Source organism: Macrobrachium nipponense, chromosome 26, assembly GCF_015104395.2.
Source record: "Macrobrachium nipponense isolate FS-2020 chromosome 26, ASM1510439v2, whole genome shotgun sequence".
Lineage (NCBI taxonomy): Eukaryota > Metazoa > Arthropoda > Malacostraca > Decapoda > Palaemonidae > Macrobrachium > Macrobrachium nipponense.
The window spans coordinates 67,831,763-67,859,112 of record NC_087215.1 but is presented as its reverse complement, the minus strand read 5'-3'; the positions used below and the strand labels follow the sequence as shown (position 1 = coordinate 67,859,112).

At 41.8% G+C, this 27,350-nt stretch overlaps 1 pseudogene; it reads right to left on the bottom strand.

The window, feature by feature from the left end:
- Nucleotides 1-9,348: 9,348 nt before the first annotated feature.
- LOC135199707 (uncharacterized) lies at nucleotides 9,349-25,494 on the bottom strand (annotated as a pseudogene).
- Between the last annotated feature and the right edge of the window lie 1,856 nt (nucleotides 25,495-27,350).

The window sequence follows — 27,350 nt, the reverse complement described above, 5'->3', positions numbered from 1 at the left end:
TTTGCATTAAAAGTTTAGTCAAAAAAAAGATACCTTTGACAGAAACCATTTGAGAAGATGCATTATGGCAACTGACCCTTTAGTTGGCAATGGGATGAAAAATATATGTGTTACAATTATATGTACTAATATATATTGGTTTATTATATATATAAATCATTTAGTATAAAAATAAGTCAACAATTAATGACAAATTATACCAAGATGTATATTATAAAAATTATACATAATGTTTATTATAATGCACATATACAAAACTGCACCTAAAAAATGACATCCTAGTAATTACAGTAAGTATTGTAGTATATTTACAGAATAATGTTACAATCTCAGAAAAAAACATTATCTGGTACAGCTACTGAAGTATTCAATGCTAGTACCTTACCGTTTATGTTCTTTACTTCATACATTACTATTCTTATTTTTTGTGGTCAAGCAGTCCAAAATACAATTGTTTCTAAATATCTTAAAATTATTGGGATACACATTTCAAAACACTTTTAGTTACAGTAAACTATATAGTAGCATAACAATAAAATTCATAATAGTGTAGCTGATAATTACATAAGTCCGCTAAGTTAACTATTAAGTTGAGGTGCTACTTGTAGTTAGAAGATGTTTGGTTAGAGAAACAATAAAAAAAACTCAGATTAATGGTAACTGTGTCTTTTAGCTTGTATACTAGTATAGCCAAGGGGTACAATATTTCAAATATAGAGGCACCTCATCACCTTGTTTTCAACAATGCTGTATAATCAGGTAATCGTTCAGTAGTACAGTATAATTTTTAAACCTCGCAAATGCATTTGTATTATAATAAAAAAATATAAATTCATTTCAACACTTAACTATAACAATAAATAATCCTAATGCACTTCCTTATCAAAAGAATACAGATATGTTATTTTCAAATGACCCAAATACATTGGGGGATCTACAAAACCAAATGGACTTACATAATTCTGATAAATTTAGAGATTCTATATAAATAAATTTGCTTTCAATGAATGGCACTGGTATGCTCGTACAACTTCTTGTATGCAACTTTGGCCTTCTCTTGTATATCTTTTCTTGATTGATTAAATTCAGGCACTAAGAAAAATGAAAAAAATATTAGTACAGATATATATATTAAGCAAGTGCAGTAAAAAGACACTAAATAAAATAGTAAGGAAGTGTTTTACCTTATTATTTGAAAAAATTCTTTATTCACTAATTTAATAAAGGTACTACATACTTTACGTAACATCCATTGAGAGTAAAGCTAGCACCCTTATTCAACTTTTCTTTTTAAAAAATAGTACCACATCAAGTAAGTTAAACTACAAAGGTCCCAGGTTTATTGAAGCCTTCTTAGTCACTAACAAGACTGTTGTAAAATCAATGCAGAACCACTAAGTTTTGGATGATTGCATACTATGTGCCAGGGCAACCATTCTAACAACAAATTTGTTGACAGATTATAGAATACCATCGAAGGAATCTGGCTTAGTTCCTAGCAAGTATTTATGCATTCTCAGCTTATATACCATAAATACTACCCGGTACTACAGCATGCATAAAAATAAAATTCACCACCATTTATCATAAATTTTACATCTGTAATTTGAGCATTTTCTACTTAATTCCCAATAAACCTTTTCCCATTCGTGCCATTTCTCTATGGTTTTCTGGTCCCTCCCTAGTGAGCACCATCACTTAGAATCTTGAATATCTCCAACTATTTTCAACCTCCAAAAATCACATCCATCCACTAGAAATCTTAGTGTACCCCAGCCATGGATATGATATTGTTATTTTACAATAAAGTTTTGTACATACTTACCTGGCAGATATATACTTAGCTTACGTCTCTGACGTCACGACAGAATTCAAAACTCGCGGCAAATGCGACAGGTAGGTCAGGTGATCTACCCCACCCGCCGCTGGGTGGCAGGTGTATGAACCAATCCCCCTTTCAGTCATAATTTTTCTTCCACCTGTCTCCTGAGGGGAGGCTGGGAGGGCCATCAATCGTATATATCTGCAGGTAAGTATGTACAAAACTTTATTGTAAAATAACAATATCATTTTTTGTACATGAAACTTCCTGCCAGATATATACTTAGCTGATTGACACCCTTGGTGGAGGGAAAAAGACAGAGGTAACAAAGAAGGAAAAAGGGGGGGGAAACAACATCTGTTGTAGGATACTAACAAACCTTGGTTCTTACCTGATAAGGCTGAAGACTTCATAGTTACTGTCTATTAGTCTGCAAAGCCTGAAGAGCTACAGCGAGGGCGTGACCTACAGCTGAAAAGACTCTTTGGGTCTACCGAAGGGATTTGATATCCACTTACTCAGTAGAATCCAAGTCGGATCATGTCAATGGGGATTCGCCCTCTTAAATGACAGAGCCTGACCACTACCAATGCAGGGAGCTCTAGCACAAACAGATCACCTAACCATTCTAAATGTTAGCAATACGAATAGAAAGAGATGCCTACCCGCATCCTCTTTCAAACAACCATAAAAACACAACACAAAACAGGGGAACAAAAAATTTACAAAGGATATGCTTCAGCTCCCTGCCCCAGCACGAATCCGCCGATACATACGGGCCTAACGCGAAGCACTTCTCGTAAGTAATCTTGACGTCTCTAAGGAGTGGTTCGTGAATACTGAATTGCATCTCCAGAATGTTGCTTTCATCAGATTCTGGAGTGACATATTCTTGTTGAAAGCCAAGGACGTCGCAATGGCTCTTACTCGTGAGCCTTGACTTTCAAAAGCTTGAAGTGATCCTCACGCAAGCCAAATGTGCTTCCTTCACGAGGCTTCTAATAAAGAAGGACAAAGCATTTTTAGACAATGGTCTACTGGGATCCTTAACAGAGCACCAAAGTCTGTCCTTAATGCCCTTAAGAGACTTCTTCCGCTGGAGGTAGTATCTTAAAGTCCTCACAGGGCAAAGAGTTCTTTCTGGCTCTTCCCCTACCAGGGGAGCTAAGCCTGGAACCTCAAAAACTCCTTGGCCAAGGATTTGAGGGGTTCTCGTTCTTAGTAGAAAAGAAGGAAGGAAGGAACAAATCACGGAATCTCTTTGAAACCTACCCTTCCTTCTAGAGCATGAAGCTCACTAACTCTTTTGGCAGATGCTAAAGCCAAAAGAAACAGAGCTTCTTCGTAAGATCCTTGAAAGAAGATGACGGGGAGGTTCGAACTTCGAGGACCTCAGGAAACGAAGAACCACGTCCAGGTTCCAGCTCGGAATTTGAGACGAGGGTTTCTTGCAAGTTTCAAAGATCTTAGCAGATCATGTAGATCTTTGTTGTTGGAGATATCTAAATTCCTGTGCCTAAACACAGCTGCTAACATGCTCCGATATCCTTTGATGGTCGAAACTGCAAGACCACATTTTTCCCTGAGAAAAACCAGGAAGTATGCGATTTGGGTCACAGAGGTACTGGAAGAGGAAAGCTTCTGGTTTCTGCACCAACGGCGAAAAGACGTCCCACTTCGACTGGTAGACACTAAGGGTAGAGGGCCTTCTAGCTGATGCGATAGCCTTCGCTGCATTAGCTGAAAAACCCTTCGCTCTGACAAGACTTTTGACAGTCGAAAGCCAGTCAGATTGAGACGCGGGGAGGTTTCTGTGATACCTGTCGAAGTGGGGTTGTCTGAGCAGATCTACTCTTTGTGGAAGAACTCTTGGAAAGTCCACTAGCCATTCCAGTACCTCTGTGAACCAATCTTGGGCCGGCCAGAATGGAGCTACCAGCGTCATCCTTGTCGCTTCCGAGGCCGAAACACTTTCTGAGTGTTTGACTCAGAATCTTGAATGGAGGAAAAGCATAGACGTCCAGACCTCGCCAGTCTAGGAGGAAAGCATCGACTGACACTGCTCCTGGGTCCGAGATCGGGGAGCAGTAGAGGTCTATTCTCTTGTTCTTTGCTGTCGCAAAAAGGTCGATATGAGGTCTCGCCCCATAACCTCCACAGGTCCTGGCAAACTTCTGAGTGCAGAGTCCACTCCGAGGGAGCACTTGATTCCTCCTGCTCAGGAGATCGGCTCTGACATTCCTTTCTCCCTGTACGAACCTGGTGAGGAGAACGATCTTCCTTGCCTGAGACCACAACAGCAAGTCCTTCGCTGTTTCGTACAGGGAGAAAGAGTGTGTCCCCCCCTGCTTCCTTATGTAAGCCAAGGCTGTGGTGTTGTCCGAGTTGACCTGAACTATAGCATTTCGGACGTGGGGCTCGAAGGCTTTTAACGCCAACCACATGCCATCAACTCTTTGTTGTTGATGTGCCAGGACACCTGTTCCCCTCCCAGGTGCCTGACACTTCTCTTGACCCTAGGGTCGCACCCCAACCGTCTCCGACGCGTCGGGAAAACAATACTTGGTTCGGGTTTGGCATGTACAGAGACAGACCTTCTGCAAATCGGAGAGGATCTGTCCACCACAGAAGGTCCTTCTTGATTCCTTTTTGATATCCTGAAGGAGGAATTCCAGGTCTAGAGAGAGACACTCCAGTTCCGGTAAAGGAAGAATTGGAGAGGTCTGAGATGCAACCTTCTAGAGAAACGAATTGCTCCAGCGAGGAAAGTGTCCCCAACAGACTCATCCACTCCCTCGCTGTGCATGCATTTTCTTCTAGGAAGGTCGTTAGTTTCTCTTGGCAACGAGCAATCCTCTCTGGTGACGGATATGCCCGAAAATCCGGAGAAACCATCCGAATCCCCAGATATATCAGCTCTTGACTGGGGATTAATTGTGACTTCTGGAAGTTCACCAGAAGCCCCAACGAACTTGCTAAAGTCAGTGTCTTTTGTAGGTCCTCCAGACATCTTTCTTGTGAGCTTGCTCTGATCAGCCAATCGTCTAGATAGAGAGACAGCCTCACTCCCTCCAAAGTAGCCACTGCGCTACATTCTTCCTTAAACCCGTGAAAACTTGAGGGCTGTCGAAAGGCCGAAGCACAAGGCCCTGAATTGGAAGATCTTCCCTCCCATCATGAATCTTAGAAAACTTCCGTGAAGAAGGATGGTAGGCACATGGAAGTAAGCGGTCCTGAAAAGATCTAGGACACCATCCAGTCCCCTGGACGAAGAGCCGCCAACACTGAAGAAGTTGTCTCCATGCGAACTTCCTTTTTTCTACGAAGACATTCAGGGCGCTTACATCCAGAAACCGGTCTCCATCCTCCTGAGCTCTTGGGAACTAGGAACAGTCTGTTGTAAAAACCCGCAGAATGAGGATCTTTCACTAGTTCTATCGCTCCCTTCTCCAGCATAAGATCTACTGCTAGAGAGAGGGCTTGATTCATGATGGGGTCCTTCCTTGACTTGGCTACCAACTCCCTCGGAGTCGTCGTCAACGGAGGTCTTGATAAGAAGGGAATGAGGTAGCCTTTGCGGACAATCGAGAGTGACCAGTTGTCCGCCCCTTTCTGGGCCCAGACGTCGGCAAACTTCAGAAGTCTGGCACCCACTGATGTCTGGAGGACTTGAATCCTACTTCTTCCTCTGATGGATCTAGAGAAGGTCTTCCTCGTTTAGTGGGTCTAGATCCTCTAGAGGAAGAAGCTCTGGCAGGAGGGACTCCTCGAAAGGGCTCTGCCTAACCTAACTGGAGTCTCTCTCTTGGTTTTAGCTTGGAAAGAAGAGTGAGGCTTCCTGGTAGACTGGGCTAGCATGTCCTGTGTAGCCTTAGCTGAAAGGGCACAAGAAACATCCTGAACGATCTTCTTAGGAAGAGTTGAGGAGAGAGCTGAGAATACAGGAGAGAGGCTCTCTGAGCATGCGATACTGATTTCGTCAGGAACGAACAGTACACAGATCTCTTCTTGATCACTCCCGCTCGAAAAGTGAAGCTATTTCACTCGATCCATCCCTCACTGCCTTGTCCATACACGTGAGAACACTGATAAGATCCTCAGGAGAAATGGAATCCGGGGTCTGCGTCTTCTTGGCCAAAACGCCCAAAGACCAGTCTAGGAAGTTAAACACCTCCAGGACTCGGAACATTCCCTTCAAACAGGTGGTCAAGCTCATTCATCCCCCACCCATGTCGTCTTAGCAGACATGAGGGCAGAGCGTCGAGAGGAATCACCAGTGAAGAGAAGTCCGAGTCTGCCGAGGATGGAAGAACGAGGCCCAAGGGTTCTCTCCCGATTCATACCAGAATCCTAGTTTCCCAGTAAGCTTAGAAGGAGGGAAAGAGAAACACCGTCTTCCCTTTCTCTTCCTTCGAAAGAAGCCACTCACCAAAAACCTCTAAGCGCCTTCTTCATAGAGATTGCAGGCTTCATCCTGACACAGGATGAAACCTTCGAAGTTTCGAAGTCGAAAATAACGAAGAGGCGAGGGCGGGGCGACAGGGGAAAGGGCGTCTCCAAATTCCTGAAGCAACAGGTCCGTCAACCGCTTGTATGAAGAAACGGAGGAATCTTTAGGAATTTCTTCTTCGAGGGATCCTGTTCTTCTTCCGACGAAGATCCTTCACGATCCTTACGATGAAAGGCTGTCTTGTCCTCAGCCGAGAGTCATCCTTGGAAAGAATGTCTGGGAAGAACTCTGACATCCTAACCGGGGAAGTTTATAACTTCCGTTGAGCTTCTGCCTGAAACTCCTTCTTTGTCAGGATGAGGGGCGGCTTCTAGGCTCTTGGCGCCTAACGAACGCAGGGGCGAAAATATGGCGAAGAGCGCCTATCAGGCGAAGAGCGCCTATCAGCGAAGAGCGCCTATTAGGCGAAGAGTGCCTATTAGGCGAAGAGCGCCTATTAGGCGAAAAGCGTCTATCAGGCTCCTGGCGCCTGTCTAAAGGAGAGCGGCTGCCTGGCGAAGAGCGCCTGTCATGCGGGAAAGCGATTATCAGGCTCTTGGCGCCTGCTGCGAGGAGAGCGAACTCTGGCGACGAGCGCCTACCAGGCGAGAAGCGTCTGACAGATTCCCGGCCGCCTAACTCGAGGATGAGCGAAATCGGGAGAGAGAGCGCTTGAAGGAGAAGAGCGCCTACCAGGCTCTTGGTGCTGCTAAGCGAAGGGCGGCTGACAGGAGAAGAGCGCCTGTCTACCAAAGTACTGGTCACAGAGAGCGAAAGCCTGAAGGGAGAGCGGCTACATGAGAAAACGCCTACCAGGCTCCTGGCGTCTGCCAGCGGGAGAGATTTTCCCCCCTTTGTCTCGAGACGAGCGTCCTGTCAGGAGAGGCTCAGTCTACGGGAAGCCCTGCCCTTGTCCGACGGAGAAACGATGTCCGCAGGAGAGCGCCTCGTACTACGATCCACTCCTGGAGAGAGGCGGTTACTGACGAATAGCGTAAGCCTGGAGAAGAGCGCCTGGACTTCTTTACCGGGAGCGAGACGTCCTTCCTACGACCAGCATTTCACAATCAAGGAGTCAGCCAGAGCCGTAATCTGCGCCTGCAGAATAGCCAACACACGTGTAGGAGACTTAACAAAGTCCTTCACGGGAGACGCAGCTCGATCCTTAACTAGGAGAGCGAAACCCCAAAGAAAAACCTGGTTTCTTTTTGACATCCAATCCAGGATTTCCGCAAAAAAACTTCAGGCTGGAGGGGAGAGCGGAAGAGCCTGCCAGGCTCTCTTCGACGGCCGAGAAGCTTCCGAGGAGCTCCAACCACGTTTGGGCGAAGGAGAAGGCGAAGACGAGAAGCATGCCGTAAGACTTTCTCTCTTGGCGCGATCCAAGGTAGCCTGGGATCGAACATCAGGCGCTACCGAGGGGACGCTGACGGTGGGGGTTTCCCTAACCTTCCTGCGGCTTTCGACTTTCCTTTCCTCCACTGGGTCTGGGAGTCTGGAAGAGGTCTAGGCCTAGAAGCATTAGGGAGCCGATCAGACGCACAATCCACTGCACTGGGATCACTGCACAAATGCTATCACTCTTACCTTCTAGACTTTAATTTTCAGCTCCATGTGCGAATAGTGGCTCTCATAGTGTCCACCTCGAAGGCGCATCTTCGGGTCGGTGCAGGAAGCAGGGGCTGAAACTGAAAAGGCGCCTTACGTCTACAACAGGGGTTATCAACTTCAAAACTCGCTAGCGCGAGACCTACTAGAACTCCTAGATGAAGCTTTCCTAACCTTGTCCTTCTCAAGCTTTCTTACATAAGAAGAAAGCGCCTTCCATTCTTCTTCATTCAAATTACCACATCATTACAAGGGTTAATAAATGAGCAGTCATTCCCCTACACTCCCATGCATACTGTGTGAGGGTCTTACGCCAGCTTTCGGTAGCCTCACCTTACAATCGGTAACAGAACAAACTCTGAAAATAGTTGATTTCTTAATTTCCAAATCAGACATAATGAAATTCCAAGAATAATCAAAAGAATAATCCAAAACCAGACCACAAATCGCAAATGCCAAGCCAAGGAGCAGGTACTTCACCAAAAGTCCGTTGAGACAATCCAGGGCGAAAAACGAGTAATAATTCAAAATCGAGAGGTACGACAACAGATGTAGTCGACACCGGCCGACAGAAAAATTATGACTGGAAAGGGGGATTGGTTCATACACCTGCCACCAGCGGCGGGTGGGTAGATCACCTGACTACCTGTCGCATTTGCCGCGAGTTTGAATTCTGTCGTACGTCAGAGACGAAGCTAAGTATATATTCTGGCAGGAAAGTTCATGTAAAAAAAAACAAAAAATCCACAGTTGGTGGTTATCTTTAAAGAATTTTCTTTGTAAGTACCCCTTTACCTCAGTGATTGTAACTGTTTCTTAAACTTTCATCTGTTTATTTAAATAGGATAAATCTTTTCAACTAGTGGCACAGCAATTTTTTTATGATTTTTATCTGGGTTGTTGTGTTCCCTTTTTCCCTTACCACCCTCAATATGAAGTCACAATCCAGCTTGCCTGTCTAGTAACAGAAATATCCTAATTCCACCAAGATCTAGCCCTTCACCATAACAAGATCCTCCCTCCCCTCCATACCTTCAGCTCCTACCCGATAGAAAAATAGAGTAATGATAGTTTAGATAGTATACACTACATAAAGACAATAACTGTATAATTCATTGATTACCTGATTTTGGATGTCATTCAGTTCTCCCTCCAAATTCAATTATGTTATCTTATGTTCATATTATGAAGTATGCTGATAAATTTCTTTATCTTCAGGCCTAAGAATAACAGTGCTTCTCCAATTTGCCCATCACCACGTCCAGTCCGGCCAATTGATGAATATATCCTAAAATAATATCAGTATGAAAACAGAGCAAGAATTTGCAAGTTTTGTGAGAAAATAAGTTTGCATAATACAAAACACATTTAATTAAAGATACTAAGTACACAACAAAAAGACCAAATTACCTCAGGTTTATGAGGTGGATCATAAATAATGATCCATTGGACACACCGGTATATCCCCAAAACCTCTATCAGCCATTCCTGTTGTTAAAAGAATGCCTCTCTTCAGCTCACAGAACTTTGAGTAAGTATTATTTCGTTGGTTTGTTTTTCTTGACCCTGTTAAAGTAAGACTGCATTAGATACAGTATACAAGTGAAGTTTAAAAACCCAAGTCAATGCAGATTTTATATAGGCAGTCCCCGGTTATCGGCGGCCTGGATTACCGGCGATCCCGATTTATGGGGCTTGTCCAGCACATAAAATGATATTGTGAATGATACAGTTAAGTTGTTCATACTTACCTGGCAGATATATATATAGCTGTATTTTTCGAATCCGACAGAAATTTAAACACTACGACACACGCAGTTTCGTGGGAGTCAGGTGGTTAGTACCCATTCCCGCCGCTGGGAGGCGGGGGTATCAGGAATCATTCCCATTTTCATTCATAATTTTATTTTTTTTTCCACTGTACTCCTGAGGGGAGGTGGGGGGTGGGTACTTGATTTATATATATCTGCCAGGTAAGTATGAACAAAACTTAATTGTATCATTACAATATCATTTTTTGTTCATGAAACTTACCTGTCAGGAGATATATATAAGCTGAATCCCACCTTTGGTGGTGGGAGTAGACAGATAGAAGATTTAGGAAACATATATATGCAGATAATTGTATCTTGATTCCTTACCTGTTAGCATAGCTGACTTCGTGGTTACTGCCGCGTAAGTCTGCTGTGTACTAGAGTTGCCAGCGAGGTGATAGAGACCATATAGATGGTGCACTCCAGATGATCTGTCAACAGGGGCGGAGACCAGGAGTGACTAGACCATTGACCATACAAATGAGGGGGCAAAAAAAAAACGAAGTAAAACCAAACCACCTGGCGTAGCCTACCAAAAGTATCCCACATAGACTAAGCTAATGGAAGGGAGATCCGCCGCAGGCGGTCAACCCCACAACCATAACACAAGTTAAAAACTCCCTAAACCATTAAAGGATAGGATGAGCGCTACCTCCTGCCCCCAAAAACAGTGTCTGCAGCAACGTATGGTCCGACGCGAGTAACAAATTTTAAGTATGTTGCTTTCACCTCCCCGCAGGTAGTGTGAAGCGAACACCGAATTGCTTGCCAATAAGTGGCGCCAAAATATCTTTTGATTGCCATATTTTTGTGAAAAGCCACCGAAGTAGCAATAGCCCTCAACTCGTTTGGGCTTTCACTTTCAGAAGCTCCCATGTCACTTTCACACACTTTCATGGCTTCCTAACCGTACTTCTTAAGAAGAACGCCAGTGCATTCTTCGACATCGGAAGATCTGGTTTTTTCACAGAGCACCACAAGTTCTCCGAAGAACCTCTGCATGCTCTGGTTCTCTGCAAATAAAACTTGAGAGCCCTGACAGGACACAGGACTCTCTCAGCTTCAGGTCCCACTAGCTCCGACAACCCTTTGATCTCGAACGTCCTCGGCCAAGGGTTGGAAGGGTTCTCGTTCTTGCTAAGAACGTAGGACTTAAGGAACAAAACTGCACTATGATCCTTGAACCAATATGCTTGCTTATGACTTGAATTTCGCTAACCCTCTTCGCCGTCGCCAGAGCGGTTAGGAAAATGGTCTTCTTAGTAAGATTCCTAAGCGAGGCTAAATGGAGCGGTTCAAATTGACTCGACATGAGAAACTTCAGTACCACGTCTAAGTTCCACGATGGTACTTTAGGTTGGAGAACTTTCACAGTCTCAAATGATCTAATGAAGATCATGAATGTCTCTATCATTCGCTAAGTCGAGTCCTCTATGTCTGAAGACCACAGAAAGCACGCTTCTGTAGCCTTTAATCGTGGGAACGGCTAGTTTCGCTTCTTTCCTAAGGTGAAGAAGGAAATCTGCTATCTGGCTCACAGAGGTTGAGGAGGAAATGCCCTTCCTTCTGCACCAACTTCTAAAGACAGCCCACTTTGATTGGTAAACTGCGATTGAGGAGGGCCTCCTTGCGGTGGCAAATCGCCGTTGCCACAGGTCTTGAAAAACCCTCGCTCTGGCCAACTTCTTGATAGTCTGAAACGCAGTCAGACTCAGAGCGCGGGGAGGTTTTTGTGGTACCTCTCGAAGTGGGGCTGTCTGAGTAGATCTTTCCTTAGGGGCAGAGTCCTTGGAAAGTCTACTAGGAAGGACATCACCTCCGTGAACCAGTCGACCGCTGGCCAGAAGGGGGCGATGAGGGTCATTCTCGCTCCTTCTGATGCAGCGAACTTCCTCATTACTTCCCGAGGATTTTGAATGGGGGAAAAAGCGTAAATGTCTAGTCCCGACCAATTCCACAGTAGGGCGTCTACTGCCACTGCTCCCGGGTCCAGAACTGGGGAGCAATACAGCGGAAGTCTCTTCGTTCGGGAAGTTGCGAAAACGTCCACATGAGGACGTCCCCACAGCTTCCATAGCGCCTGGCATACTTCCTGATGAAGGGTCCATTCCGTCGGCAGAAGCTGTCCTTGCCGACTGAGAAGGTCCGCTCGCACGTTTTCCACGCCTGACACAAATCTTGTCAGAATCGTGACGTTTGCGACTTCGCCCAAATCAGGATATTCCTCGCGATGACGAACAGAGAAGGAGAGTGAGTTCCCCCCTGTTTCCTGAGGTATGCCAAGGCTGTGGTGTTGTCCGAGTTTATCTGAACCACTTTGCTGGAGAACTTACTCCTCGAAGAACCTTAGAGCAGGTAAACCGCTGAAAGTTCTTTTAGATTGATGTGCCAGGACACCTGTTCCCCTCTCCAGGTGCCTGACACTTCTCTCCTCCCAGTGTTGCTCCCCAAACCCGTGGAGGACGCGTCGGAGAACAACACTAGGTCGGGGTTCCGAAGCTTGAGCGAAAAGTCCTTCCGCAAGCTTCTTTGGATCCAACCACATTTGAGGTGCTTTTTGTTTTTTCACTTCTTCCGTCAAAAACAAGACCTCTTCTAGATCCTGTTTGCGTGACCAATTGCTTGAGAGGAAGAACTGAAGTGGTCGGAGGTGCAACCTTCCCAGAGAAAACAAACTTCTCCAGTGAGGAAATGGTCCCCAGCAGACTCATCCATTCCCTCACGAGCATGTTTCCTTCCCTAGAAAGGCCGACACTTGTCCAGGCATTGAAGTTGTCGCCCCTGGGACGGAAAAGCCTGAAAAGCCACTGAGTCCATCTGAATCCCCAGATAGACTAAGGATTGAGAAGGAGTCAGATGCGACTTCTCGAGATTCACCAGAAGTCCCAGGGACCTCGCTAACGACAGAGTCGTGTGAAGGTCCTTCAGACACCTGTCTTGCGATGAGGCTCGAATAAGCCAGTCGTCTAGGTAGAGAGAGATCCTTATTTCCGCAAGATGGAGCCACCTCGCAACGTTCTTCATAAGAACGGTGAACACCATCGGCGCCGTGCTGAGACCGAACGCAGAGTGCCCTGAATTGGAAAATCTTCCCTTTCAGGACACAACCGCAGTACTTCTGATGCGGGGATGGATGGGACGTGAAAGTATGCGTCCTGAAGGTCTAACGAGACATCCAATCCCGGTCTTAAAGCTGCAAGCACGGATTGAGGTGTCTCCATCTTGAACTTCTGCTTGGTAACGAAGAGATTTAGACTGCTGACATCCAGAACGGGGCGCCACCCCCCTGACTGCTTCGGCACTAGGAACAGACGGTTGTAAAACCCTGGAGAACTCCGGTCGAAGACCTGTTCCACTGCCTGCTTCTCGATCATTTGATCTAGTAGATCGTGAAGCACTTCCTGCTTTTCTCCCTGATACGACGGAGACAAATCCTTTGGTGTCGAAGACAGCGGGGGTAACATCAGGAAAGGAATTCTGTACCCCTTCTTGACGATGTCCAGAGACCAAGCGTCGGCACCTCTCTCTTCCCAAGCTTTCGCGAAATGTAGAAGCCTGGCTCCTACCGGTGTGAAGGACTTCCCTCTCACTTCTTGCTCTTGGAAGGAGCGGGAGTCTTGCCTCTGAAAAGAGCCTCTTCTCGAGGGGCTGGCTTCGAGGAAGAAGCGGATCGAAAGGGCTTCGATTCTTCAAAGCAGAGGACCCAGAAGACGAAGAAGTAGTTAGGCTTCCTAGAAGACTGTGCCAGAAGGTCTTGGGTTGCTTTCTCCTGGAGACTGGGCAGCTATGTTCCTTTACCATAGACTGGGGGAAGAGATGTTCTGAGAAAGGAGCGAAAAGAAGATCCGCTTTTTGCGCTGGTGAGACCGACTTTGCAGTAAAATTGCAAAAAAGTGCTCTTTTCTTAAGCAGTCCCGTGCTGAAATGAGCAGCCAATTCCTCAGAACCATCCCTGACGGCCTTGTCCATGCAAGACAATACACTGGACAGCTCCCCCAGACTGATGGAATCAGAACTCCTGGACCTGGCATCCAATACTCCCAGGCACCCAGTCAAGAAAATTAAAGACCGCTAGTGTCCTGAAGAGGCCTTTAAGGTGAAAGTCTAACTCACTATGTGTCCAAGAGACCTTCGAGGAAGACAGAAAAGATCTTCTGGTGGCGTCTACAATACTACCAAAGTCACCTTGAGCTGAGGCTGGAAGCTTAACTCCGACCGACGTTTTCTCCTGTCTCATACCACATACCAGCTTTGCCACCGAGTCTTGAAGGTGGTAAAGCGAAAGAAGTCTTGCCTGAAGCTTTCCTCTTTTCCATCCAATCATGGACCTTTCTAAAAGCTTGCTTGTAGAAAGCGACTTCTTCATTCTCACAAAGCCCGAGATCTTAGTAGCTTTGGAAGACGAAAACTGAGAGGAGGAGTACGTGGAGCTTCAGGTTGGAAAGTGTCTGCAAAGACTGACTGTAGCAAACGAGTCAAAACCTTGTAGTCCGTCGAAACTGGAGCCAAACTGCTGTTCTTCGTCCACTTCGACGAAAGCGTCACTAATTTTCCTTTCAGACACTGGAGAAGTCGAAGGAAGTAAAGAAGAGTCCCGAGCTTTCTCAAAAGAGAAAGAGCGGCGAAACAGGAAGAGTTCCCGCCTCCGCTTGTGCTTGCGGAAGTGGAAAACTGACGTCCGTAGGCGCGCGTTTGCGTCCGAAGCCAATCTACTGGCGCCGACTGAAGCGCGCTCAAACGCCGCAGGTGTACACCTGGCGTCCACTGGTGCGCGCTGAGCGTCCATGGTGCGCGCCGAGCGTCCACTGGTGCGCGCCGAGCGTCCACTGGTGCGCGCCGAGCGTCCACTAAAACTCGCTGAGCGTCCACTGGCGCTCGCGAAACTTGCACCGAGTCACGCTCGGCGTCCACTAAAGCGCGTTTGACTTTCACAGAAGCGCGCTCGGCATCTAAAGAAACGCGCTTCTTATTCCACAAGTTTCGTAGCAGCGGAAACAACCGCTTTCACGAGAGCGAGAAACGAATTTCTCGCCTCCTCTAGAAAGTTGCTGGGGAGCAGAACGAACTCTAGAGGGAGACTCAAACGGAGAGAGAGACGAGCGAGGAGAGGGAGAGGGAGAACGCCTCGACCTCTTCACAGGAAGATTGTCATCCTTCTTACGGCGACGTGGAACAGTCTCTCTCGAAGGAAAAACATCTCGAAGTTGCTGCTGAAGAGACTGGAGAATCTTGCTTGTAGGTGAAGCCTCCTTTTCTGGGGAGGGGCTGATCCTGTGAGCAGGCGAGTGGCGAGGGGACGCCTTCTTGCTACTCCCAGGAACCGCCACTTCACGCACCATTAGAGCGACTGCGGCGCTCGAAAGAAACATCTAGGGAAGACTCCGCCTCCGAATAATCCTTACGCTTCTTCTGCGAGGAAAAGCAGCAAACGCACTATCAGGCGACGAGCAAAGTTCCGGAGAACAACTTTGGACGTGAAGCGTCCCGAACCGCGAGCGTCCTTTCAGCGGACGTGATGCGGTATGAGAGCTCCACCCTTGCGCGGGGAGGAAGCTTCAGAAGAAGAAAAGCACTCCTTGAGAAGACGTGCACGCGCACGCTCCTTGGCAGTCTGGGTAGGTTCGTCAGAAAAAACAAGACCCTTTGCCTGAAGGCCACGCCAGATCGGTGGGGGTTCCTCGTAACCCTCCTTCGACTTTCGACATGCTCTCTCCCCGTAATCTGGGAGTCAAGCAGAGGTCTAGGTCTAGAGGCGGAATGAGGCCGATCTGACGCACCCTCCACTACACAAGGGGCACTTTTACTGCACTTCTCTTCACTTTTTGCACTCTCCAGAGCTAACACTTTTGATTCTAAGTTACGAATCGATTCAAGAATTAGCGATAATGTATTACCTTCTACCGCACACCTGTCTCAGGGGCCGGAGGCAACACTACAGGGGTAGGAGCATAATCTACAGAAGGAGGGTTAGCAGGAGAATAATTTAAATCTTGCCTACCTGAAACACTCCTGGAGGAAGACCTCCTTAACCTATCCGCTCAAGTTTCTTAAGATAGGTTTCATACGCCTTCCATTCCGACTGTTAATCTTTCACACTCCTTACAACGACTTTCAAACGTACATTCATTCCCCCTGCAAACTTTACAAACAGAATGTGGGTCTACTGAAGCTTTCAGAAGCCTACCTCTACATTTCGGACATAGAACAAAATCTAGCGCTAGCAGAACTAGACCCTGACATCTTGATCAAAGAAAAATCAATACAAATTCAAATCAAACCAAAAGGTCAACGTGTGCCAAGCCACCGATCCAATTCAGATACCAAGAAAAACCAAAAGGGATACTCAAGTAGCTAGTAAGTTTCCAAAATCTGGACGGAGGTGCTGCAAACAGGTGTTTTCAGCACCGGCGACAGAAAATTATGAATAGAAAATGGGAATGATTCCTGATCAATACCCGCCTCCCAGCCCGGCGGCGGGAATTGGGTACTTAACCACCTGACTCCCACTGCGTGTGTCGTAAGTGTTTAAATTTCTGTCGGATTCGGAAAAAATAAAATACAGCTATATATATATCTGACAGGTAAGTTTCATGAACAAATTGGCGATTTATAGTGGCATAATGGGCCGAGTTACGGTTATTGGCGCCATAACATAAGGGTTCTTATGGCGCGCTATTAGGGTGCTTATGGCGTGCCATAAGGGTGCGCCTGTTTATGGCGCCATAAATTGCCAAGTTTTGTTTAATGGCAGTTTTGCTTATAGCTTGGCACACCCCCGGGAAAGGAAACCCCTGCCGATAACCGGAGACTGCCTGTACAATGATTTAGTAAAATAAATAAAGAACACAGTCCACATTTTTTCTGAAATGAAAATTATCCAATGAATTTTGAAAATCATGGGCGAGACAAATGTAACTACCCATGAGTACCTTTGTGTGATGGCTTTACAGCATATAATAAAAAATACTACAATAAATGTGATACAAGGCTGACATTCTTTGCTCTGACTAACACCTTACTATTTTAACCCAACCCCAAATGCAAAAACTTCAGCAGAAAAATGCACCACTTACCATGGAATACAGAACAGGAAGATCAAAATGTGCCAATACCTCATTGTGGAACTTGACAGAATGGCAAGAATTGAAGAATACTATGACTTTCTTCTTTCTAAGAGTTTTCAGGACTGTGATAAGCATTGATAATCTGTCACTTGCTCCTACAGATATATAACCTGGTATAGGATATATGAAAGTATTAGAAAATATCATGTTGCCCAGACATTTAAGTTTAAAAATAATTTAAACGTATCATTTCATACAAACATAGTTCTTACTAAAATATGAGATTGTTGAAACAGAAGAGTACAGGATATCAATTTCAAGAAAAATAATGAGAGAAAAGTAGCTGGGGGATTCAACCTTGAGTGATTCTTACAATGCTACATAAGTAACAAAGTGAACAGTAACACCCCATGGAAGCACCACTCGACGTGAGTATAAGGTATGTGGGTCAATAATCAACTCCTCAATGTTTGTAATTCATCAGTAGCAATTCACTCCACAGATATTAAATGCTTTGAAGATGTATAATCAGGAAAAAGGAATTCTATGTAAACTGAAGGTTTGTGTGTAATATAAATTCTAAACTCTACAAATTTATGTATATTCATAAAAACAAATAAAAATCCTTTTATTCCTGAGCAGCTAACCAAATGGTTCCTAGCCACGTAAAAAATATCTAACACTTCGGGCCAGCCCTAGCTAAACTGAGATATAATTTGACTTGATTTTTTAATTCCTGTGCAGCAGAGAAAAGTAGAGAAAGAAATAAAGGTGTGCACCCTCTGAACTACAAAATATGGCATACGTAATCTCTTAAAGACTAAAAAAAGCTACCTGCTAATTTTTAAGTTGTGGACATCTCATTGGATGTTTGACATGATTGGTAAGTGTCAGGAAGTGGATTCCTTAGGTCAAGTACAACACCACAAGCAAGCATGAAAGTAGTAACAGTAACTGCAACATCTGAATTAACCTAACCCAATATTTGTCTAACCGTAGAGAAATGGGAAATAATAATGGGTAACTACGAGATGATCCACCACCAAAAGACAGTTTTGTGGATTCATGACTCTGGATATTGACAGCAAATATAAATGTATACAAAACTGCAAATCATTCAAGAATTTTATGCCACACCAGCTTAAATACAGTCATAATGAAATTTGTTATAACTCAGGGAAATGGCATTCTAAAGTGTACATTTTCCCACTTATACCAATAGAACTTGGGAAATTCTCTAATAGGAAGGTTATTTTGTACATCTTAAAACACAAAAACATCTAGAAAAATTTATCTTCAGCAAACTGCCTTTACAGCTCAGAAAATACATAAAATATCTACTTACTTTGTTTGATTTGCTCAGTGGTTGGCAAAGATTTTTCCTCAGTGCTTATGTGCTTAAAATCACTTTCTTCTTGAAACACATCCTTGGCTATCTTTAAACAATCATCAGAAACAGTAGCACTTACTAATATTTTTTGCAATTTATCTGAAAATGAACAGAAATGTTATTCATAAACCTCAATAAAACAAACTCCTTTCTGATATCAGCATCAATATATCAAGGAAACCAAAATCAACCTGTAATTCTTTAAAAAAAAAAATATATCAGTACAGCAGAACTACCTGTTGGGAGAAATGAATAAATCTTCCACAACTGATCTGTGTGTGTGCTGTCATGAAGTAACTTATCAGCTTCGTCAAGGATGAGTACTTTTAAATTCTTGACATTAAGGGGAGTACCTTTTCCTGGCTTCAGCACTTTTACAAAGCTAACCCTGGCGTTGCTACTACAATGACTGCCCCTGATGCAGAAGAATAAAAATGCACAGGTTAAGTGCTTAAGCATCAAAACCATGACTACTTGGCTTGTTGGTATAGCTTAAAATAAAATAAACATGTTTTTCAGCTTAATAACTGATGGATTCTTCCAATTTACTATAAGATTAAGAAATACTGTAATCTAAAAGACGACAAAGTCCTTCATTTACATTACTCTAGAATTTCAAAACTTGTTATACACATGAAATAAAAGGAACTTGAACAGATTTTGAGACCTAAAAATATGAGTATAGCCTTCTATCATTTGCAAGGTGACTTTGGGGTGAAATGCACGCAAAAAGCTGCTGCAAGCACAAGGCAAAAAAATGAGTCACACTGAAATTTAGCCTAGCCTAGGCTATCTAGCGACCATATAACCAAGCAAAAACAGATTACTAATGGATGTTGCATCAACCTTCCTTTAGAAGGCCATATTTTCAGATCTTTGAGTTGGATGTCAAAGTTTAACTCTAGGGATACTGCAATGTAAATAAACTATTTTCCCTACCACAGGTAACTGACAGTAAATAAAATATATAAAAATATATCTACATATATCAAATGGAATCCCCTGCAGTTTCTAGGTCTTACCTCTTTCTAAAGGTGCTTTATCTTTATTACCACCAATAAGTGATAAGGAAGAAAGGTTATGGGCATCCGCTAAGGTCTTCACTAACTGAGCAGTCTGTTGAGCGAGTTCTCTTGTAGGAGATATTACAAGAGCTCCAACACCTGTAAAGGTTTAATGATAAATACATAGGTACCTAATTTTTTAAACTACAAAATTTTTCTACTAAATCCTGCTACTTAACATGAGCCTTTAATAGTGGTAGCTATGATCTCCAGACATACCTCATAAGATCATATATAAGTATGCACATAGGCCCCTGACGACCTTAGTGGTGTGGTAGTAACTAGTCATTCTGTATAGTCTGTTCCAGCCACAACCTGGAGGGGTTACGAGGAGGGTCAGTGTTTATTAAACAAATTAATGTGCTTATGAGTATGAAAAAAAAGGTTAATTTTAGTTTTAAAAAGTATAAAATTATCAGAATATCATCAAGAACCTGGAACCTGAAACTGTAATGTACTAAAGGACCTTGGCAAGTAAAGGATTGATGCTCCAAGTAGCTTGAAGCTAATATAGGATCAAATAAAAATTGGGCAATGTTAGAAGAGTTATAGATTGAACTTTTGCATGTGAAGGCACAATGGTAGAAAAAATGCTTACCAATCCTAAGAGGGGGACTTCCCTGTAGCCATATTACGGACAGTATTTACATCAACGTTAAAACTAAAAGCAAACAAAACTGACTTAATGACCCTTGTCTTTTAAGTTACATACATACTTGCTTGATTCAAAAGTGGAAGAATAATCTGAATAAATTTTGACATCCTAGAAGAATGTATTTTTACTAACATCCTGTGACTCTGACATAGCACAGGCAGGATCTTTCTTGTTATACAGCTACACAAGCTGAACTGGAGTAACTATTAGGTGCTGCTTGGAGGGAAGAATGCAAAATCTTTCCGCTTAAAATAATTTGTTAATCAGGAGGTACTAAGCAATATGCAAAAAATTATACTATTGTACATACTCATAGTACTGTCCATACTTATAAGTAAAAACAGCTACCCAGAACAAAGAACTACTTTACACTCACTAAAAATTATGATGAATTCCACGTTCAGTATTACTATAAACAGTACCCTAAACTGAATTCTGAAATAATATAAACATTCTAAGAAAAGAAGTGCTTTTCAAAGTGGAAAATAAAATCATAATGAAAAACCTAACTAATGTACGTACAATACAATATTCAAAGGTACTGTACAATAACTATGCCATAAAAGCTAACACCAAACAAAATATACAGTAGTGAACTTTTACATCGGTATACTAAACCATAAATACTTTTAACATAAAACAGTAGAAAATGCCATTATTACAAAAATGAGCCTAACTATATAATTGCAAAAACGGCCTCATCACTCACCATGGGAGTCCTTGAATTTCATAGCTCTTAGCCTTTCCAATGTAGGAACCAAAAATGCAAGTGTCTTGCCAGACCCAGTTCGAGCATGGATATAACAGTTCTCCTTTGCCAGCAAGCGTGGTAACACTTTCAACTGGATTTTTGTGAGCTGAGTAAAACCTAAAGCCTTCAGTTTTTCTACTGTGGTTGATGAGCAAAGGCCTTTTTCAGACAACTGTTCATACGAACAAGCAGACAAGATACTTGGAGCAGCCATGCCTGAAAATAGGAAAGAAGTCAGAACTCTGACATTAACATTTACAATTTGTGGTAACTAACTGCACCAACAATATACTTCATAGGAAATGCAGTTTTTTCATGAAAAGAGAAAATTTTCTTTCGTTTATTAAGTATCTTAAAGACAAAATCTATTTTATAATATAAAACCAATGAGAATACATGCACCTATCATTAAGTCAGCAGCTCCTTGGACACTCCAAAAAAGGAGAAAGGAAAGAGCCTTCTCCTAGAAAGTTATACCTATGGGTTAACACAACATCCCCAAAAAAAGGCTGTGTAAATAAAGTGCCTGAATATACATAACAGCATCCTCAACATGCAATATAGTCTTATGCTATAATTCATAACCTCTTATATTTCCATATTCACATGAACTTAATCACAGCATCATCATTCTGTCTTGTGCACTTTCTGCATACCCATCTGGTCCAGCCCTTCAACTACCTCAGGTCCTCTATCAATGACTTCCTACTGGTATCCATCCTGCTACTTCTATTATTTCCCCTTTTTCATATCTATCTGTTCATCTTACCTTCTAATCATGTGTAAAAACCCTCTTAATTTTTGAAATTTGTCAAATCTTCAGCTTCTGGAGACCACAGCTCTCAGAAACTGCTTTATTCGTAATATCTTCGAAATTCACTCTAGCTACTAGTCTCAGAATATTGTGTTCTCACTTTTAGAAAATCTCCACCATTTTTTTTAGGGACCCGTAACTCTGTTGAAAATGCATCATTAATATTTTCTTCACTCCGCTCATACTCAAAGCATAAATCAGGAAGTCACTCTAAACTGCTACTCAATCACTGTAATGGTAATTCAGCCACTTCCCGAAAATCACTTTTTATTCCTTGAATTATTTATCATTTTCTCAGGTGACTCTTAACTTCTTTAGATACAGTAACACCTAAACTTAACACTCTTTAATGTATCAGGTAAATTTCTGTATTCTGACTACATTTTAGATGAGAAATATTTTTATATACATCTAAAACGGATCCTCAAGTTTTAGACTACGAAGTAAGTGGGACTGCTGTTAGCTGGAGGATATCTAGAAAATATGTTAGTGTGGGCTACACTATAGGGTCTTTGTTAACTATCAGAAGGCCAGAACCCAAAACATTTTATTGACAGTAATGGCCCTAATGACTTACTGCACGCAGAAGTTCAGTCCATAATTCTTTCTTTTCAACTTGAACTTCTTTCCATCTCTAAGCACTGATATTTTCTTTCTTCCTTTTGCTTTGCCAAACTGGATTCCTCTCCTCTCTGACTTTGCCTCCTGTGTCTTGGCCGACCTCATGTGATCCTTCTTCTCTGACAGAGTTTGAAGACTTTCAACCTGCATTTAACTGCATTTTGCATATCTTGATTCCACTGCCATGTCTGTCTCTCCCCCTCTTTTCCACACCATTTCTATTGTCCTTTACAAGTATTTTTTTTAAATGTTTCCATAATCCAATGTACTGCTTGTAGACTTCTGTGTTATTGTTGCCAGGTTTCCATCATTTTAATTGCCTCTTTCCTCCATTTGCTTCCTTTCTTTGTCATCAACTCATCACACTGCAGTCTAAATTGTGGTAGGTATAACTCTTCTGGTATGATAGTGCAATCTTTTCCTTTTACATTATCCATACAGCCACATACATCAATTTATATTACACTTTCACTTGGGATGAATCCCCTTTTAGTTTTAAGTAAGTGTTCCCTTCTTGTTATTTAATTTTAATTATTCCCTAATCTGTCTAACATACGAATCCTAACTTTGCTGTGACTTACCCCTGCAGGTTCAGTACAAAACTCCAGCAAAAAGTTATAAAACTGTAACCTCACACTTTTATTGTCTTCCTAATTTTTATGCTGCTTTTGCTGATCTTGAAATCTTTTTCCATTATAACAAAAACATTCTAGTATGGTAATCTTAATACAATATGGAATTATACAGTCCATGGATCTTTCTTTTTAAACTGTTTTAGTGGGAAATAGATACAGTAATGCTACTGTATTAAGCCTGTCATACGAAAGCTGAGCTAGTCTATTGTTGAATCTATTCTTTTATTTTCTCTGCATTAAGTTTTCTACTCTTTAAAACACTATCTACATTTGGAGTACAGTACAGTAAAAGGCAGGAAATCCTTCACCACAGCATACCATGTAAGGCTACATCAGTAGGCCTATTGACATTGGAATTTTTTGTTCCCTGTACATTTGCTAAAGGTCATAAAATATCTACATACTATATGTGTATATCTGGTAAAACTTTCTTTGGCCTCTCATCAATGTTGTCTTTGACTAGTTGCACTAGGATATTCACTAATGATTTTTCTTAATACAGACTAACTGCTGTACTTGAAGTATCATTTCTGGTTTGCGCTTGTTACTAAAAATAAACCATGAGGGGGAACAGTAAGCTCTCAATCTAAGTATCTTCAATACTGTATAGTGATGAGTAAGTCAGTCATGTCTGGGGCAAATGTATAATGACAGAATTAGGTTCTGCAGACAAAAACATACAACTCTTGGAGTTTCTTGGAGGAACTTGGTATATGTTCAGCAGACAGGAAAGCTTGTGTATGTATCAATGAACTGAGGCAATGTTCTTTTAAAGGACTTGAAAACCTGAACTCTCCATATCTGGACACTGCTTGTGTACAATAAAATTTCAACCCTAGGTGACTTCCTTTACAAATTTCTAGTCAGCCAGTTTTAACTCCATTACACATTTTCCTATGAACCTTTTCTAGGCATTGCTCACTAAACAGAACAAATCTATTACTTGTTCTAGTGTGGTGTCAGATCATTTAGAAAACAGGTGAATATGTAGTTACTTAATAATCGCTAGAAAGGGACTGGCAAATACCTGATGGTTTGCTCTTACAACCTCTACCTCTCTTACTTCTACATCCCCAATCAGGATACTATATTAAAAAGTAGGCACAGGATATTGGTACGGCAGCCGTATCCCGATCGCGGTAGATATTGGTACGGCAGTAAATTGCGCATGCATCAATTTCAGACTTCCTGCCGTACAAATAACACAAGTGTGGTGGGGGTACGGCAGATTGCCAGATTCTGTCAGTGGCAGCATATTGTGCTCTTGACTTGCTGTAGGTACGGCAGTTAGCTGTATCCGTTTACCAGTTTGCTAATAATACTGTATTATGTGACCAGAGTTCGGCTTTTAGGCAGACAGTCCCGCTTTTTGAACATGTCCCCCTTTTTTTTAGTTAGCAAAATGTCAACCCCCCCCCACTCCTTTTAGTTTTGCTTTCGTGAATTTTGTCCCACTTTTTTGTGCTAAAAAATAAACTATCCCAATTTCAATGGAATAGTGCTGAAATTTTGTTTAATTTTGCCATTTCACTAGCTGGTAAATTTTATCGTCTTCTCCGACACCTGCAATACCCAATGAAGTGAATTAGAAGAATATGGTAAAGTGTACAAAGGCGGCCCTTTGCAACTGCCGATGTCGGGCAGAATAAAGGGCCGAGAAAGTCACCAAAGGTACGATGGTAGTGTATATATTTATATATAATCCTCTTTGAATCTCCTCTTCGGAGTTCTTTTCAGGGCCGACTCGATTGTTCGTGACCTACATATATACAATTTTTGAAAGTTTGAGTCTTCATAGATATATATGGCTTTTTTCAGCTCGTTAAAGCCTGAAAACATCTGTTTTTCGGCGAAAATTAATGTATTATTCTGCAGTTCATGCTGTTCTGAATTGCCTGAGGCAGTAAACAAGGGTTCGTGCATGCGCAATTCACGGCCGTACCATTATTAACAATCTAAGTTCAAGGTCTACTGTTTCTTGTGGCCCTCCTTTTAGATGCTTTCAGTTGACTAGACTGAACGACTATCTATAACTACTTGGCGAATGCCAAAAGAGACGACGACCAGGCTGCCTAGGCTGGCTGAATTACCTGTGGGCTAAAGTGGGTACGCCAAAATAGGGTACCAAATACTGAATGGCCGGCCTCTGCCGTAGCGCGACCACCTTCCTGAAAAAGTAATTTAACGCATCCCGTAACCCAGGATAGACATTAGTCCAGAGCCAGCATCCGTTGAAGCAACACCTTCAGACCTCTACTTTTTTCTTGAAGTAAGTTTTTTTCTCCTGAGTCACAAATTAAGGCCATCATTTCCGATTTTCGGGAAGGTGGTCGCGCTACGGTAGAGGCGGTTGCCTGGTGGCCATTCGGTATTTTACCATTGGCTAGACTGGACAGAGCAGTCATACATAGGCTATCCCAGAATATAAAATTCAAAAAATAAGAATATTAAATGCTGTTGATAAATAAGTTTGGACCTGAACAGAAAAGACATTTAGCGATTATACTACAAGGTAAGTAGCTAGGTACCTACTACTACTACCTAGCTACCTAACCTGCTCAGAGCGTCGGCCATTAAACCTACGACCCAGTTCCGTCAACACCTTATTAGGCTAACTTTTTTACACTTTACCTTTTCACAACGAAGTACAACAGTTTCCTCGGCAATCAGGTTGTTTTCTATAAAACTTTAGTGAAATATTGTAAAAGACACGCTGTCTGGGGATGTCACAAATTTCACAATCATCCACACATGTAAACAGATGTAGTAGTAGTAGTAATCTTATTAGTAATCTTTAAGTCGGTTCCTTCCCTCGTTCAAGTTTGCCCGTGAACGTGTTTAAGTTTTTCTTCTTATTAAACATTATGCTGGTTTTGATAAATTAATTCCTTTTCTTAGTACATTTCCTTGACATATCTGTGTAAAGCAAAGTTTTGCTATTCGTTCATTTTGAGTTTCCTACGAAGTTTGTTGTATTGAACTTGGTTGATTATGGGTCGAGGCTATGCCTTTACAACTGCGCCTCTTAATCGTAAGAGTTATTTTTTAATTAATTGTTAAACTTTTTAATTCTTTTTTCTAATTGTTTCCACATCTTATTTAAGGTCTCTTTTTTTATTTCATTGTGATTTTCTTTACATAGGAATTTTCAGCAATGTAATTTTCATTTTTCTTCATAAGGTTGTTGAAGGCCAATTGATCTAATACGTTCTTCTATGTAAGCAAAACAATATAAAAGAAAATGAAAAATATCCTCTTCTGTATTAACACAAAAAGGACAACCGGTGTTCCTTTTCTGGTGTCTCTTTACTATACTTAGGTGCAATGAGTTGCTCTACAGAGAAGTATCGAACCAAAAGTGTTGTCATAAATTTCTTCATCTTTTATTTCACTTCTCTATTATTTATATATATATATATATATATTATCTATATATATATATATATATATATATATATATATATGGTCACTTTATTTTCCATGTTTTATTTCCACTTCTCTGTGTCCTAGATTAATATGAGCCTAATATGCCGAACACACAGCAAGAAAAATTAAATAAATAACAAATAATGTTATTTCTTGCGGTTTTCATTTATATAATAAAACTTTTTTTCCTTGATAAAAAGTATGTTGGACACTCAGAAATTTGTTGATAAAATTCACCATTGAATATAAACTTACAATCACAAATGCACAAACTCGTGAGTGAAATAATGTGACTTATAGGTAGAGGTAATTCATGCTGAGTTAGTTCATTACTAAGATATTCTAAAATATAGTCTATAGAGACTTTAGTAAAAAGAGAACATACATCAAAACTAACGAATCTATCAGTAGGGCAAAGAGCAATTTTGTTTAATTTATCAACTAAATCTAGAGAATTATATATATGAGAATCGGAGATGGTTCCAAGTAACGGGGACAAGATCTTGATGATATATTTCGAGAGTTTATATGAAATTGAACCAACAGTACTGATAATAGGCCGCCATAGGGGTTTTATTCTTTTCTTTTGTGCGTTTTTGACTAATCCGTACAAGTAAGGTAGCGAAGGAGATTTGACTAAACAATTTGCCTAGTAGTTCTGTTTTATCTTTAAGGATACTTTTCACTATGCTATTGAAGTTTTTTATGACTTGATCAAGTTACATTATTTCATTCACGAGTTTGTGCATTTGTGATTGTAAGTTTATATTCAATGGTGAATTTTATCAACAAATTTTTGGCATGGCAATGGGAAATCCTTTATCACCATTACTCTCAAACCTGTATATGGAATTCTTTGAAAAACGCTACTCGCTACTTACCTAATATCATTCATATTCCTGTAAAGTGGTATCGTTACGTTGATGATTGTTTAGCTGTTCTTCCTGTCGGTATTGATGTAAATGATTTACTCTCTAAATTAAATAACCAGGTACCATCGATTAAGTTTACGTCTAGAATTAGAAAAAAGACAATTGCCTCCCTTTCTTAGACGTTTTGATACATAGAGAACCATTTCAATGTAAATTCAGTATTTATAGGAAATCGACTAACAACTTAACTTATGTTCATTTCTTCTCAGGCCACCATCTTAATATAAAAATATCAATATTTTCCTCTATGTTTTTTACGAGCATT